Here is an 18,877-nt window from a genome sequence, read left to right as displayed (position 1 = left end):
AGCAGGGTCTTCACAATCTGGCTAGCATTTGGAGGGGCTATCATTTGCCACTGTTTGTTCCAATATGGCATCATGCGTGGCAAATCTGGATCTTGGGATTCTTGGAGGACGAATGTGAAGGATATCACAACCTCCTTTGTTAGGATGGAATATCTTTGTCATAGCGACCAGATAGATTGGTTTGGGGTGGCCATATGTTCAACGAAATGATTAATGCCAATAACGCATACGATCATATCACCTCTAGTGTCCAAATCCTTCCCTGTGCAATTTTTTTTTCACATTTATGGAGTTGGGAAGTCCCTTTAAAGATCTTATGTTTCACTTGGTTAATCTTTCATAACCGTATCTTAACTTGGGAAATATTGTTGAAGAAAGGCTTCATGGGCCCTGATAGATGCTCCCTTTGTAGGTTTGACATGGAGGATTTCAACCATCTATTTTTACTATGTCCCTTTGCAGCTGACATCTGGGCAGAGGTGTCCTCTCTCTTAGGGATTCATATTAGCAGTGATAATTCTTCCATAACTACTTGGATATGCTCTTGGGAACGACAAGACAAATCCTATAAGGTTGTTCCTCTATATGTTTTATGGGGCATTTGGTGCCCTTAGAATGAATATGTTTTTGAAGACATTTCTCCAAATGACAAGATGTCTTCTTCGTGGATTGTAGCACATTTCTAGGAAATTGGCCCCTGGGTTCCCAAGTCCACTTCCTCGACCATTTTTCCTGTGGACTTGGACGTCATATTCTCGATCTGATATTTTGATGGGGTCTTCTCTGGAGGGCGCTGTGGATGTATTATCTCTCTCCAAATTGACCCTTCCTTACTCTTCCATTTTCATTGGTTGAGAGGCAATGGGAATAACTACAAGGCCGAAATGTTGGCTCTATGGGTTCCCTACACGTTACCATGTGGCTCGACATTGATATGATCTTGATCGTTGGGGAATCCCTCACCATGATCCATTGGATCCAAGGTAGGAATGATTTGGAGGTTCCCTCTCTTTGCAATTGGATGTAGAGGATTCAGGAATTAAAGGCCTCCTTCTCAAAGATCTATTTCCAACATGTTTACGGAGAACAAAATTCTAATGTTTGATCCAAAATGGATTTTGGATAGACTTCTAAGTCTAAGTGTTCCTCACAAAGAAAAATGAAAGTCCAAGGATGTTCTTGGAAATAGTCCCATTGCAGAGATCTTTTCCTTCTGAATCTACTGCAACTTGAATGGGCTAAAATGAACTTCGGATGCAAAAGTTATCACAGAAAGAAGATTGACTTTGTCCTTTGAAAAGGAGGCAAATTCTTCCAAAAGTGGCATAAAAACCCTTATAAAGGGAAATCGCATTGGAGATGGTCCAAGAGGCAGACTTAAGCGGAAAGGGAAGAGACCCCCAATTGTCGATCCCCAACATATCGGGTCGGAGGCAGGCATGTGCAAATAACATAAGGAAAGGACCCAGGCCGATGCGACATTGCGATCACTGATATCGGCGATCGGCGGATCGGCGTCGGTGATGCCACGAGGCAAGGGAAGGACCCCTGGGGCTATGCGACATGCAATTGCGATATATCGCATCGCAATGTCGCATCACAATGATATAAAGGGGCGATAACATGCCGGACCTGATGGATTTTATAAGCGCGGTTCGATAAATTTTGAGTTCCGATATATGTCGGGTTTTCTGTGTATTGATGCATTTCAAGATAAAAACCAAAATACAAAGGAAAAATGCCCAAAGTGATAAAGTCGGACCCAAAGGGAAATTATAGATGAAATTCATAAAATTTGAGTTCCGTAAAGGCAGGATTTCGGGCAGGCCTTAGGCGGTAAGCGATATTGGGCTAGCTCCGCTCGATCCACACACTAGTCGACACGTGGTTGGTGGAGGAGAGAAGAAAACTGCATTTTTGGGTGGGTAAGCTCCGTACTCCTAAGCCGCCTGAAAATGGATATCGACCATTGGATCAAAGATCCCGCAGATCAACGGTGGGGATTGCGATAGTGGCCAAAGGCAGACCCGATGCGATATTAGGGCGGATGCAATAATATTTGAAGTTCGATAAAAGGCATTTTGATGAGTTTTTCAATGTATTTCCCGTGTATTTGGGATTTTTCCCAATATTCCTAAGTGATGCGATATGCTACATAATGGCGGACTCTATAGGGTTTTTAGGGGCGATTTAATGGAATTTCACATCCGGAATTCACATCCGATAGTGTATTTTCCAGGAAAACCTCTGTGTAATGGATTTTCTCTAAATTCGGGTTTTGCCTAAGGAAAAGCTCTGAAACCTATGTAACCACTCCAGATCATCATGCCACGCTGCAAGCGGGTGTTTTTACAAGCAATGATGCATTTTGAAGCCACAGAGCCACAGAGCCAGATAGTCAGTCAAACTGACAAGAAGCAGGGAAGCTGCAGAGGCACAAAGAGATGATGATACGTAGAGAAATGACTGGGGTAGCCGAAAAGCTGGAAAAGCACCTCAAAGGAGGTAAAGAATGGGCTAAAACAGACTTTGGATGCAGAAGTTATCATAGAAAGAAGATTGCCTTTATCCTTTGAAAGGGAGGCGAATTCTTCCAAAAATGGCATAAAAACCCTTATAAAGGGAAATCACATTGGAGATGGTCCAAGAGGCAGACTTAAGCAGAAAGGGAAGAGACCCCTGATTTCCGATTGTCAACATATCAGGTCAGTGGCAGGCATGTGAAAATAACATAAGGAAAGGACCCGAGCCGATGCGACATTGCGATCGCTGATATCGGCCGATCGGCGTCAGCGATGCCACGAGGCAAGGGAAGGACCCCCGAGGCTATGCGACATGCAATTGTGATATATCGCATCGCAACGTCACATCGCAGCAATATAAAGGGGCGATAACATGCCAGACCCAACAGATTTTATAAGCGCGGTTCGATAAATTTTGAGTTCCGATATATGTCAGGTTTTCTGTGTATTGATGCATTTCAGGATAAAAACCGAAATACAAAGGAAAAACGCCTGAAGCGATAAAGCTGGACCCGAAGGGGAATTATAGGCGCAATTCATAAAATTTGAGTTCCGTAAAGGCGGGATTTTGGGCAGGCCTTAGTCGATAAGCAGTATTGGGCTGGCTCCGCCCGATCCCACACACTGGTGACACGTGGAAAACCGCCTTTTCGGGCGAGTAACCTCCATACCCCTAAGCCGCTTGAAAATGGATATCGACCATTGGATCGGAGATCCCGCAGATCAACGGTGGGGATTGCGATAGCGGCCAAAGGCGAACCCGATGTGATATTAGGGCGGATGCGATAATATTTGAAGTTCGATAGAAGGCATTTTAACGAGTTTTTCAATGTATTTCCCGTGTATTTGGGATTTTGCCCAATATGCCTACGCGATGTGATATGCTGCCTAATGGCGGACCTGATAGGGTTTTTAGGGGCGATTTAATGGAATTTCACATCCGAATTCACGCCTGATAGTGTATTTTCCAGGAAAACCTCTGTGTAATGGATTTTCTCTAAATTTGGGTTTTGCATAAGGAAAAGCTTCGAAACTTCTATAACCACTCCAGATCATCATGCCACGCTGCAAGTGGGCATTTTTACAAGCAATGATGCATTTTGAAGCCACAGAGCCATAGAGCCAGATGGCCAGTCGAACTAACAAGGAGCAGGGAAGCCGCAGAGGCACAAAGAGATGATGATATACAGAGAAACGGCTGGGGTAGCCGAAAAGCCAAAAAAGTACCTCAAAGGAGGCAGAGAGTTCAATTGAGAGGAAGGGAGTAGAGAGAATGAGAGCTAATGCACAGAGCAGCTGAGGGAGTCGCCTGGAGGTCAATTGTACATTGAACGCAGAGGCTGAGAGAGAGCTCAGAGAAGCCAGAGCTGAAGAGCCAGAGCTAGAGCCGAGAGCTAGAGCCAGAGCCAGAGCCAGAGCCGAGAGCTAGAGCCAAAGCCAGAGCCAGAGCAGAGAGCCAAAAAGCCGAGAGCTTCAGAGCCAGGGATGAGATGGTGTTCTAAACCCATTGTTTTTGTGTAAAACAGTGGAGTTGAGTGTGGAGCTTGTAAAATAACTAATGCCATAATCCCAGAGAGCCTAGTTGAGTTGACTAGAGCTCAAGGAGACGTAGCCCAAGAGTTTTGGGTGAACTCCATATTAAACTTGCTGTCTTATGTGTGATGCTCATTTGTTGCATTGTTTCACTGTTATATGTTTTATATCAGTTTAAGCAAATCAATTTACTGCACATAAACAGTTTTAAAACAAACATAAGCATACACCTATATTTTCAAGCACTTATTAATTCCGCAATTGGTTAATCATAAAAACTTGGGAATATTTAAGCTTTGGAAGTGGGAGAGGTCCTTGTAAGCTAGACAAGAAGCCTTAGTGCCCCATTTTCAAATCAATGTTGGTGCTTTCTCAAAGCACACTCTATCTCTTCTCCTTGGTTATATGCATTTTGAGCAGGTTGTGGATGGTTCGATCAGAAGCTAGGGTTTCTTTGAGATCTAATCATTGACTCCTTGGCATATCTTGTTTGCATCCTTAGTTTTTTGGTTCCTCGCCTTCTTATATTAGTGATATAGTACCTCTGTGTTATCTATTTTTTTTTTATTCACCTCAGTGTTAAATGTTTTGTGTTCCACTATGGCTATTGATTGTCATTACTTCTGTAATAATAGGGTTTATGGCTATTTTTATGTCAATAGCACATTTGTTATGTTGTTGGACAACATACAAGAGCACTATCACGATCAGGAATTAAGATCATGTAAAACATTATCTTTAATGATAGAATGTTCCGCTTTTTTCTCCTGCTATATATATATATATATATATATAATAAAATAAAATAAAAAACTGGTTGCACTCTTCAAGTTAGTTGAGCTAACCATCTTATAATCTAATGCTAAATTCATCAATTTATAGCAAACACCAACTTCTCTTTTCATGCCAAAACGATTTGTGAATTTCTCTTTTGGTTCCATCTTATTTGTATACCTTTGGAATGTTTAATATATATCTAACATTTATTTGATTAATCATACAGATCTAATTCTTTAGCACAGAGTTTACTCATATCAAGCAGTGAGTTATTTTTGTTTTATGGTATGGTGTAGTTTCTTTTGGTATCTCAGTCATTGTTTCTAAAGATAATAACAAGAAGTATAATATTTTTCAACATGTAGGCTTCTTTATTGGTAATCTTAACTCTGGAAGATTTGTATCATTGTGGCTAGGACCTTGTCTTAACTTAGGCTTCTTTATTGGTAATCTTAACTTTGGAAGATTTCTATCATCATGGCTAGGACCTAATCTTAACCCTAGATTAAGCCAGGGGCACCCAAGAGGCACCCAAGGCAGTATTTAAGCTAGGGGCCTCCCACATTTTTAATCATTCATTCATCAATAAAATATATATGTATGTCTATTACTGAGTTTCTTTACTCTACTTGATATCAGAGTGGGTTTCTCCTCAGTTCATTGCTGGAAAGGTCATGGTTTTCTCCAGTCACTGTTCACCCTCATCTCTTCGTTGCCAAGTCTTTCATTGCCCAAGTTTCCATCGTTGTTCTATTCCCAGATCTCATTCCTTCGCTGGTCAAACCCATTGTTCCCTCACCATACTCCATCCACTAGCACTGATACCCCCGCATTCCATTCATCAGCCCTACCATCAGACATTCAAGCAAAGTTAGCCTATTTCGACCAAGTCGTCCACTTTCTCTGCTTCGCCTACTGTTGTCTATTGTTTTATTTTGTATTTCATCTGTTGCTTCATCCACCACATTTTTTGAGTCTCGACCGTCATGTTGCCTCTGCTGGCCCCAGTATCCATCCCATCTTGACCCGTTAATAATCTTGCCAAATCAAACATTTAAACTAAAGAATACAAATTAAATTTAATAATTGATTAATTTAATTATTAATTAGAAAAATAAAATAATAATAATAATAATTTCATTTATTTTTATATAGTTTATCGAAAAAAATAAATAAATAAATAAATAAAATAAAATAAATAAAAATAAAAAATAAATTAAAAATTAAAAATTAAAAAAAAAAATATTAGGGTCAACTTAAGAAAAAGGGTTAAGTTGGATAAATATACACCACCACATGCCCATTCGATGTCGTCATTTATGAAAATGGTTGACTTTAGTAAAAAAATGATAGATCTTGAGAATAAGGTTATTAGACATTCTAATGAAATCAAGGAGCTCCAGGTTAAGACAAATAAAATAAAGAGTCAACTCGAGTAGAAACATAACGAATTTAGAAGGATCATGCAATCCTTTCAAGTAAGGTGGATTTAAATCATAATCAGGCAATGACGATGTTAAGTTGTAATTGTGAAAAGTTGAAAAACACCCCTGATCCAATACCCCAAAATAATGAAACAACTCAACATCCAGATCCTGTAGATACCTCAAACTCATCAGATTCACATTCGAACCTTGAGTCTCCAAAAGCATTGTCCATGCCCCATCAACAAAATAGTAACATAGATTTTCAAAATATGCGGCTCATGAATCAATACCCCTTCTTCATCCTACTAGTTGCTACATATCAACGAAGAGCAAAACTTGAGCTCTCCAAATTTGACAATAACAAAAAGTACAGTGTTGCATGGTTCAATAAAGCAGAGGAATACTTTGAGATTAACTCTATTGACAATGATGATGAAAAATTCAGGCATAGATTTGGTATATGTAGTGGAAAAATACAACATTCCCCGTCAATTGGAATAAATTCAAAAATGCATTCTTTAAAAGGTTCCAAGGTGTCAAAGAAGAAAGATTATTTTTAGCACCCACCAGACTGCAACAAAAGGGAAATGTGGATGAATACACTCGAGAATGGAAAACTTTAGCTACACAAGTACCTCGATTATCATAAAATCATCTCATTCAGTCATACATCACGGGACTTTAACCCCATCTCCAGGCTTAGCTCAAGCTACATGACACCACTTCTATATAAGAAGCAAGACAAAAAGAAAAAGTTGTTGAAAAGAAGCACAAAAGGATGCAATGGCCAAAAGTTGAAAGAGTATATTCGAGATGAAGATTTCCCCAAACTGTGAACATGGATAATAAAAAATATGTTCCACCACATCTTCGTGAAGGAGACAATAATTTGGAAACACAAAGAATGAAAGAAGGTAAGTGCAGACGTTGTGGTGAAAAATGGGATCCTAAACATAGATGTGTAAAAGGGAAAAGAACCAAGAACCTATACACATGTGAAGCAACCAATGATTCAGACAGTGAAGAATTAGATGTAGAAGAAATTGAAGATTCTCCAGAATTTTCTCTAGAACCATATAGTGAGAGTATCCCGCAAGTGTCATTATCGGCCATGACAAGTATGTCGCAGCCCCATACATTAAAGTTAAAAGAATATATCAAAAAGAGAAACGTAATGGTTCTAATCGATACCGATAGCACCCACAACTTTTTGGACTCAACTATGGTGAAAAGGCTCAACATATTCACATTTCCCATGCCCAACATGAAGGTTATGGTATATTATGATAAGGAAATTGAAAAAGTAGGGAAATGCCATAAAATCAAATTACAGATTCAAGACTATAATCTAGAGTATTTGTTCTACATTGTACCATTAGGAGGGTTGGATGTGATCCTAGGTATTCAATGACTTCAAACCCTAGGCACTTACTCTGCCAACCATCAAAAGAAATTTATAAAATTTAAATGGGAAGGGAAGAAATACAAATTATATGGGTTCCAACCCCCTGAGAATCAAATTATATGATCATCCTAGATGATGAAAATGATTCAGAAGGGAGCCCTAGCATATGTAGTGCAGTGTCATCAGATGGAGATGTTGGCTTCAAGATTGGTTAGCAAAGAAGAACCTGAAATTCAAGAACTACCACTTGAATTTCAAAAAACTGATCCAAAAACACAAAAAGGTGTTCCTAGATCTTCCTATAAAGACATCGCTTGAAAGAGAAATTGAGCACATAATCGAAGTCAAATCAGGGTCAAAACTTGACAACATCAAACCGTATAGGTATCCACACCACCAAAAAACCGAAATCAAAAGATTAGTCCAAGATCTTTTAAGGTGTGGAATCATCACAGAGAGTAGAAGCCCATACATTGCTACAGTAGTTCTTGTCCAAAAAAAGGATGGATCCTTTAGACTATGTGTGGATTATCGAGGATTGAACTTGAGATCGGGATACTACTAGATCATAATAAGGCTAGAGGACATAACGAAGACTAATTTTCAAACACACTAAGGTCATTATGAATTTAAGGTAATTCCATTTGGATTAACTAATGCTTCAGAAACCTTTCAAGCCACCGTGAATGAAGTATTTCGTCAGTGTCTAATGAAGTTTGTGTTAGTATTCTTTGACGATATTCTAATCTATAGTAAAACATGGAAAGAGCATCTACAACTGTTGGAGAGGTAAATCCCCTCTACGGATAGAGGCGATCCCTACTAGCCCAGAACGGGTCTAGCAACAATCAGTCAATGCTACTATGCAAGTTCCTAATTGCAATTAAAAGGTAGGCGATGGACACCTACTTGGATTCCAATGCTATTGTTTGATGAAGAGATGCCGCTCTCGCTCCTTCGCTCTGGCCGGTCACGATCTTCCACGATCTCCGTGAATAGACATCTGCACCCACGAAGAGAAGGACAAACACAAGCGTGAAATCTAATAAAAGCAATTATACATCAGTCAGAAAGGATGTAATTCACATTAACCATTACGAAGACAAATGAGAATGGAACCATAACAGTAGTCATCTATTATTAATCAATAACAGAGAAAGGTACAACCAAAGTTTTGACGCTGAGTCCTTCTCTAGAGGGTCCAGCCAGCAAGTCTCTTAAGCATTCACCCTTGGAGGTAGATTCTCCCAAAACAAAAGCTCTCTCTCACACAAGCAATACTCACAACCTTCCTTAAGCTTCCTCTAGAAAATACACACTTGTCACACCAACTACCTATTAGCAGCAGCACTCTAAGCACTATGAATTCCACACTATCCAAACTATCCCCAAAAACTAGCTGCTCATGGCAATGGTAGAGGTTTAAATAGGAGAAGGAGTCTCCATGAATGGGGGGAGGATGAGCTTATCTTCAAGGAAGGTGGTTTCAAATGACGAACAGACATGCCATAGAAGGGAGGGCGACACCCACAAGGCCAACAACCAAGTCTGGAGTCATCTGGAAGGCTGGCTGTTGGAACAAATTCGCCCAAACTGGATCAGCGCGGGTGTATAACTGAACTGTAGCGCTGACATCGCATCTGAATAACAGAAAAGGTTATGTCAGCGCGACTCAATACAAACAGAGGTTGCGCTGATGCATGAAATTCGACTAGCGCGGAAAACACGTGTGCTTCCGCGCTGACAGCGCACGCGTTGTACTATGAGGCGCCAGTCAGCGCGGTTATTTTAATAAAAGTCGTGATGATGGAAAAAACTTTGGCAAAGTGGGTCATTTGGCCAGATTAGAGAGCATGAGCATGATTAATTTGAATTCATGACACAGTAGGGAGACTGACAGAGAGACAGTGACAAATTACTGTGTAACAGATGCCCCCTAAAGCATGAAGCCCGAGAGAGTGGGAGGGGTGAAATGCTTTACAAAACTCGCCGAACTGGAACGCCACCAGGAAGGACCGAATATCTCTGATAATCAAGTACATGCAGTCTAGGCATGGGCGCAGCCATCCAAGAGACATGCGGAAGGTCTGTGGAATGGACGTAGCCACCCAGCTAAAGAGACCATAGTAATGATAAGGTATGATTGCAGCCATCCATGAAGACTCAGGTATGGGCGCAGCGATCCATCAATGAGTCATGTAATGATCATCCACAAAATCGTAGCCTGGACCATAACAGACAGAGATCCAGGGTCTTGCGCTCCGTCCCGACCCGAACAAAGTACAAGTCCAAGCATGTGAATACATGAGCTGAAGTCGAACATGCATGAACATCGTCTGATTACCAGTCAATGATGAAAACTGTTAACAGACGCGAGAGGTACCACCAATAATGACAATGGTCCTCAAGGTACTATAGGTACAATCCACGGCGTGTGAATCAATGAGATGGTGTCGAACACCCACAGAATCATTTGATCGGAGGCCAATGATGAAAACCTCGCGTCGAACACGAAGAACCTGCCATTGAGGCATGCAGGCTCTAAGGCACCTGAAGGGAGTCTCTAGGTCACTTTCCTTGATAATGAGCTGAAGTCGACAGGAAGTAACCTTGGTCGAAGGTGGGCCATAATGTTTCCCACATCATCGACACGAGATAGAGGAAAATATTTTGTGTGAGACATCAGAGGGAGGTTTGTAAGCTTGCAGAGGTCAACTTCTCTTGAACATATCGGCGGCACGACAGCGGATTTGGCAGTATTTGACATCAAATGAGCAGAGGTCATGGTGACAAGGCAATGAGCAGATGAGAGGTCAAAACAGGATAACCCAAACCCACGGAGGCTAATGTGAAACGAGATGAGAAATCCCCACCCAAACACGAATGCAGACGAGTGCCATGTTCAAGAGCGACATACTGCCGACACGACCATTATTACAGTTCCATTTTCCCCACCATTTCTGGCAGGTACCCCGATTATTTTTGGATGACAAGCTTGACGGGGATAGCATATGCTTGGGAATTGTCATTTTGACGGTGTCCAATGTCATGAGGTTTTAACGAGCCTAACAAAGGAGGAGCTCGGCGTCTTTTCCTGTTTAGAGAGTCTGAAAAGACAGCGAAAAAGAAAACTCCAGGGGGGTCCTTTTTCGTAAAGTTGTGTCTCCCGAGCCCGAAAAAGTATAAAACAATGCTCGAAAGAACCGCCCGACCAGTATGATCGAGGAGTACTTTTCGTAAATAGTAACTTCGACCTGAAAAAGTAAAAAAGCGGTCAGAAGCACGTCGTTTTGGAACCAATAACGAGTGTGAAACGACAAACACCAGGCAATCTTTTTAAGTTAAACGGTCGAAAAAAGAGCGTAAAAAGCGACCGCCCATCGTGCCTTTTAACGAGTCGAGAGGGGAACTCGGCAATCTTTTCATCTTTAAACGGTCGGAAAAGAGCTGAAAGAAGACCTCCATTTTTATTCTCTTTAACGAGTCAAAAAGGGAAAAACACTCGGCAATCTTTTCATATTTTACGAGTCAGAAAAGAGCTTAAAGGCAACTCATCCTAGAGGAACGAGTGGTATAAAAGGTAGCAACTGGTTCCGGCAATGGTGGAACTGCTCAAAACATGTAATGGTCAAGAGGCTAGCTAATAGAACCACTCATCGCTGCGGTTCCTCAGGAAAGGAAAAACAACCAAGTGAAAGCATATGATCAGCCAAAGAGATGGCGGCGATGGAATGAAAACAACCAAGGCTCATCTAGCAGAATTCAGCGAATAAACATGGCAATCACGAGATGTAAATCGGGTATGGGTTCATTTTTACACAAGCTTGAACCATGGAGAACTTTGCTTGGATTCTGTTTCATGTTTACACAAGCTTGAAACGAAAAACTATGCTTGTTATAAGTTCGCATGCCCCCAGCATAATGACGCGAAACGAGGTACATGCCCCCCAAGCTTCATTGCATTCAACGAAGTGGATGGAATGAAGGTTCACTTTCGAGATCTTGGAAAGACTCGACTTGGATTTTACGAGATCTTAATCAAAGACTCGATTGGGAAAAGGGAGTTGTTTCATTTTTTAATGAGGTTGACACAGTAAAAGAACTATCCTCATAACCCTTGTTTCATTTTTTAACGAGCTTGACACAAGATCAAGAACTATGCTCGACCAGACCCAGTTTCATTTTTTAAGGAGCTTGACATAGGAAAGTGAACTATGCTCTGATACCTAGTGTCATTTTTTAAGGAGCTTGACACCGGAAAGGAACTATGCTCCACCAAGCCTAGTTTCATTTTTTAAGGAGCTTGACATAGGAAAGTGAACTATGCTCCAACCAGACCTAATTTCATTTTTTAGGGAGCTTGACATAGGAAAGTGAACTATGCTCCGACCAGACTGCCTCATAATGAATAGGAAGTCGGTGCTTCCAAGAGTGTTACTCCTGGTGAAAGGACCACATCTTGGAAGTCAGGACCTAATGCCTCCAGGACACTATGCACGACGGTGTCATCACTGGATACAGGCACAGGGTAGGTGGCCACGTAGTTGATCTGCGGTGGGGCAGATACAACTGGTGGATAAAAACTAGGAGGGGACGACAACTGCGCAGGAGGCATTGGGGGACTAACGAACGATAATTGATCGATAGTCACAATTCTTCCATCGTGTGGAAAGCAAACCACACGGAAAAGCGAAGAAACGAGGGCCCCCATGGCGTAAACGTAGTTGCGACCAAGGAGAAGACTAAAGTCTAAAACACCTTGGGTAACCAAGACGTCTATATAGACGGTTTTGCCTCCCAAAGTAATAGGGAACTTCGGGAGAACTCCTAGAGATGGACAGGCTCCTCCGTCGAAGGCCAACAGATTTTGAGTGACTGGCCCAAGCTGCGGGGAACCTAAGGCTTGCCAAGTAGTGTACGGCATAAGACTGACAGATGCCCCTTCATCCAAAACAGTGTCAGGTACTGCCTTAGCACAGGCATGTACTGTGATCTGGAAAGGCATATGGGATGGAAGGCGACCGGCGATCAGGCGATTCCAATCAAAGGAAGCGACTAGACTACTTGGTGGGGGAATCGTATGATTGCCCCCATGTGCTAAAGGAACCGAAGGAGAACCTTCGGGAGCAGCTGGGTTAGGAGAGTTATTTCGAGATTCAGGGGAATCTGAAGAGACGAGAAGAACATGGGTGTGATTCTCTTCCGAAACAGAGTGAGCGAGCGGCGGACTCGAGTCGACACTCTTTCCGACCAATGGTTGGTCTGGAACAGGCTGGACACAGCCGGGTTCGGGAAGAGGGGCCTGGACAAGAGAAGAATGTGAACCAATCTCATTGTCGGGAGGCGGATGATCTGTAGCTGCAGAAAGACGTTGATATCCAACGGGGAGTTGGGGTGAAGGAGCTGTAAGACTTTCCAAGACAACAGAGGCTTTATCCATTAGTGGACAAAGGTGAAGGGGATGATTGCCTTCACAAAGTCTACAGGGGATTCGAATCTTCCCTTTTCCCTTACCATTCCCAACTGATAAGGTAGCATCGCCGTGAGCTTCAGAGGACGATGAGGGGTGGGCCGGATCGCGAGACCATACTTCTAGTACCCTGGGAATGCCAGGACAATCGCGAAGAAGATGGTCCTCCTTGCATAATCGACAAGGAAACTTGACCTTCCGCGGAGGAGCAGAAGGTGGCCCGACTTCAGGTGTATTGGAGGGAGTAACAGTTATACTTGTAGCCTCTCCCTTAGGAGACTTCTTCTTCTTGGTCTTCTTCTTCTTCTTCTTAGCCACCTGGTTACTCGGAACGAGGCCTTCACCAGGCGAAGTAGAAGATGAGGACGTAGAAGTAGGCGTCGAAGGGGAGAGGTCCACCTTAGGATCAACATGATGTTGTTCAGGTGGAGGGACTGATGGACTAATAGCCGACACGGCAGGGCCCAAAGAGGTTGAAAACAACCAAACAGGCAACCCGACAGTTAACCCTGGAAGGGATAACGTTGCCATATAAGGAGCACCAACATTCCCGAGAGGAGGGAAATGACTAGGATTCCCGTCAAGAGGGAAACTTGGGTTGGTGAACCCTGGAAAAGTTGCCATGGCAAACAAAAAGAAACATATTCAAGCTAACACAAGATTTAACCAGGTGATGTTATCGTGGCCGAATAAATTTTTAAGACAGAGGAACTAAACTTGACCTTTTCATGTTTCAAGAGTCGAGAAAAGGACGAAAAGATGACTCTAGTCTCCTTCGAATGTTTAATGAGCACGAAGTGACAAGACGCTCACTGGCACCTTTTCTTTTAAGGAGTCCGAAAAGGATCAAAAGTGACTACTCTAGAGACTCTAGGCAAAGGGTTTACCAAGCAATCCGTAAAACTGCTTATACACCTTGGCAATCGTATGAGAACCAAGGACTTTCCGTACTGCAGTCAATCTTCCCGAATGCTGTGTTCGGTGCGTTATGGCTCACAAGGCAGCAGACTCGGCTTCCTATGGATCAAGGATAAAAGCCTAGTGGGGTCTCCCTATATACGCGACGGTACGTGGGAGCGCAGTCCGTGTTAGACCACTATCGAGTCACAGAAGGAGGAATCACCCAACCGTAATGTGAAACAATAGTGACTATGTTTAAAGACGCCGGAACACGTCTCTAACCTAGACCTCTAGATGTTTGCGTTAAGTTCCAATGCGTTTTTAGGTTTATTCAGTTTATTTTATGGTTGATCTTGAATTAAGTTTTGGTTTCAGGCCTTATCGTGTGATCTCTCACAATTACCTAGATGCAAACTACATGCCAAAGAATACCATTTCGTTCGATGAATTCTAACTATGAGAGGGTAAAGAGTTTTCAATCAAACAAAATGAACTCAATCAGTCAAACAATCTAATGCAGCTAATGATAAAGAAATGAAATTTTTCTTTCGAGAACACAAATCAATGAGATGCTCTTCTTTTCATTAACTATTGAATGCAAAAGATATTAGTTTGATTTCCTTTTCAATGGCACTGTGCACTTAAGATGAATTTTGAGAGACAGCAACACCGAGTAAAGAGAAACAAAATCACTCAATGAAAAACACAACAAGAGTGAAAAGAGCCGGTTGAACCCAAGCAATTGTAATCTATGTCTGGGTGGCGAAAAGTAAACGAAACAACCGAAGGACTGGTTCGAGGACAACCACCTAAACAACCAAGCAAAGAAAGCAAAAAAGGAAGGTTTTCGCAAAAGTAAAGGCAAGTAGCAACGGATCTTCGTGAACAAGCGATAAAGCAAAATCAATCCAGCGAAAACGGGATGACAAGACTAGGTCACCGGACACAAAACCAAAATCCGCCCGACAAGACTTCGCAAGCAAGTGTCTCACAGTTCAAACAATGAAAAACAAGCCATAAACCAAGTAGAAAGAGCAGGAGATAGTCAAACCAACAGGCTCAGGAGGCAAAATTGAAACAAATTCAATTCTACAGGATCAGCGTGGGTAGCCCGCAGCAACAATGCGCTGACCAGAAGTCACGCGTAGCAACAATGCGCTGTCAGCGCGGAAGGACACGGGTTATCCGCGCTGGTTCGATTTCAGAACCGTCGCGACTGTTCAATGAGAAAGCGCGGTGACCGCGAGACTCAAGAAACAGGAAAGCGATGTCAGCGCGACTGTTTCAATTAAAAACGCGTTGAGGATAAAAAACAAGCAGAATCAAACAAAAAGCTCCCAAACCAAGGCAAGGGTTCTTCAGACAATTAAAGCACTTCCCAGATTGAACCAGGAAATCAAAAAGTAAAGAACTAACCCCTAATCTTCAAAGAGAGAGCAATCAAGCAAGCTCAAAACAAGAATGAATGAAAAGGGACAGAGGCCAGCTCCCCAGCGGAGTCGCCAAATTGTTGGAGAGGTAAATCCCCTCTACGGATAGAGGCAATCCCTACTAGCCCAAAACGGGTCTAGCAACAATCAGTCAATGCTACTATGCAAGTTCCTAATTGCAATTAAAAGGTATGCGATGGACACCTACTTGGATTCCAACGCTATTGTTTGATGAAGAGATGCCGCTCTCGCTCCTTCGCTCTGGCCGGTCACAATCTTCCACGATCTCCGCGAATAGACACCTGCACCCGCGAAGAGAAGGACAAACACAAGCGTGAAATCTAATAAAAGCAATTATACATCAGTAAGAAAGGATGTAATTCACATTAACCATTACGAAGACAAATGAGAATGGAACCATAACAGTAGTCATCTATTATTAATCAATAACAGAGAAAGGTACAACCAAAGTTCTGACGCTGAGTCCTTCTCTAGAGGGTCCAGCCAGCAAGTCTCTTAAGCATTCACCCTTGGAGGTAGATTCTCCCAAAACAAAAGCTCTCTCTCACACAAGAAATACTCACAACCTTCCTTAAGCTTCCTCTAGCAAATACACACTTGTCAAACCAACTACCTATTAGCAGCAGCACTCTAAGCACTATGAATTCCACACTATCCAAACTATCCCCAAAAACTAGCTGCTCATGGCAATGGTAGAGGTTTAAATAGGAGAAGGAGTCTCCATGAATGGGGGGAGGATGAGCTTATCTTCAAGGAAGGTGGTTTCAAATGACGAACAGACATGCCATAGAAGGGAGGGCGATACCCACAAGGCCAACAACCAAGTCTGGAGTCATCTGGAAGGCTGGCTGTTGGAACAAATTTGCCCAAACTGGATCAGCGCGGGTGTATAACTGAACTGTAGCGCTGACATCGCATCTGAATAACAGAAAAGGTTATGTCAGTGCGACTCAATACAAACAGAGGTTGCGTTGATGCATGAAATTCGACCAGCACGGAAAACATGTGTGCTTCCGCACTGGCAGCGCACGCGTTGTACTATGAAGCGCCAGTCAGTGCGGTTATTTTAATAAAAGTCGCGATGATGGAAAAAACTTTGGCAAAGTGGGTCATTTGGCCAGATTAGAGAGCATGAGCATGATTAATTTGAATTCATGACACAGTAGGGAGACTGACAGAGAGACAGTGACAAATTACTGTGTAACAACAACATCTGGAGCAAGTTCTCACCATATTAAAAGAGCATCAATTCTATGCAAATATGTCCAAGTGTACCTTCATAAAGGAAGAAGCAGAGTACCTCGGACACATAATATCCAGGGAAGGAGTAAAAATAGATCCTAATAAGATCAAGGCTATAAAAGAATGGCCTAAATCAGTTAACATCTTCAAGTTGAGAGGGTTCTTAGGGTTGGCTAGGTATTATCGAAGATTTATCAAAAACTATGCCCATATAACCACACCCCTAACAAACCTTCTAAAGAATAACTCATTTCGATGGAATGATGAAGCATAAAAGTGTTTGAAGACTTGAAGGAAGTTATGTCTAATTCCCCTGTATTGGAAAATTCAGACTTCTCAAAAACATTTGTAATTGAATGTGATGCTTCAGGAATTGGCATAGGAGCGGTACTAATGCAGGATGGTCACCCAATCGTATTTGAAAGCATGAAGCTCAATAAGAAAGAACGACTAAATTCTACATACAGCAAGGAAATGCTTGATATTATGCACGCGTTAGCCAAGTGGAGACAATATCTTTTGGGAAGTAAGTTCTCCATACGAACAGACCATAATAGTCTCTAGTACCTCCTCCAACAGAAAACACTCTCTGAAGAACAACAAAAGTGGATTGAAAAAATTGTTGCATTTGACATGGAGATATTACATAAAAGGGGAAAGGACAATGTAGTGGTAGATGCTCTCTCCAAAAAAAATGAAGAAACATCCATGTTTGCAGTCTCAGCTATAATTCCATAATGGCTTAATGAAATTCGTAGTGAGTATGCAAAAGATCTAGAAACAAGTGCTATAATCACTAACCCTCCTCAGAATTCAAAATTTGAATGGAAGAATGATATTTTGTGTTACAAGGGAAGGATTTACCTAAGTCCAAATTCCAAATTTAAAATCAAGGTTCTTAAAGAGTCCTATGATTCACTATTAGCAGTTAATGTAGGGTTCTTCAAAACCTACTATAATGCACGTCAGTTGGAAGGGAATGAATAATGATATTCAAAAATATGTAGCAGAATGTGATAAATCCCAAAGGGATAAAAATGAAAATATGATGACACCTGGACTTCTTCATCGTTTAAATATCCTGAATCAAAAGTAGGAGGAAATATCAATGGACTTTATCGAAAGTTTACTTGTGTCTAGTGGTAAGGATAATATTCTTGTAGAAGTCAACAAACTCACCAAGTATGCTCACTTTATTGGAATGAGAAAATCAGACTTAGTAAAACAAATCGTTGAGATATTTTGCAAAAATGTTTACAAATTACATGATTTCCCAAGGCCATTGTGAGCAATAGAGATGCCAAATTCAAGGGTAATTTTTGGAAGGAAATTTTCAAACATATAGGAACCTACCTCAACATGAGTTCAACCTACCATCCTCACAGAGATGGCCAACCAGAGGTTCTAAATAAATGTTTAGAAACCTAACTACGTTGTTATGCCACATACAAACAAAGTAAGTGGGCTCAATGGTTATATCTCGTTGAATGGTGGTACAATTCTACTTACCACGCATCAATGAAAATGACTCCATTTCAAGCTTTGTATGGTTAGAACCTCCAAAATGGAAGGAATTTGCTATCATGGAGACGAAACTTCCATCTATTAAAGACAAGTTAGAAGAAACCCAAAAAGTCGTCCAAACTCTAAAACAAAATCTAAATAATGCAAGAAATCATATGAAGTAGCAAGCTCACCGAAACAGAACAAAGAGAGAATTTGAAATTGGAGAATGGGTATTTGTTAAACTTTGGCCTTACAAGCAGTTGTCCTTAAAACGGAAGGGAAAAAACAAATTGGCACCAAGGTCTTATGGACAGTACCAGATCAACAAAAAGATCAGCCAAGTGGCATACAATTTAAGTCTTCCTAATAAAAGTCGTGTTCACAACGTTTCCCATGTATCTTTCCTTAAAAAGGCACTTGGCGAATATCAATCAGCACAAACAACACTTTTGACTTTAGATGATGAAGGAAGGGTCATTCTAGAACCAGAAGGTATCATCTCCATCAGGGAAAAGAAGTTGCGATCACGAGTAATCAAAGAATACCTGATCAAGTGGAAGGACTTACCAGAAGAAGAAGCTTCTTGGGAGACAGAAATGTTTCATCAACAACACCCGTCGTTACGTATGCTTTGAGGACAAAGC

This window comes from Pinus tabuliformis, chromosome X (genome assembly GCF_031772625.1).
Source record: "Pinus tabuliformis cultivar Carrire ecotype Pingquan chromosome X, CPIR1, whole genome shotgun sequence".
In the NCBI taxonomy this organism is placed as follows: Eukaryota; Viridiplantae; Streptophyta; class Pinopsida; order Pinales; family Pinaceae; genus Pinus; species Pinus tabuliformis.
Note: the sequence above shows the minus strand (reverse complement) of the source record.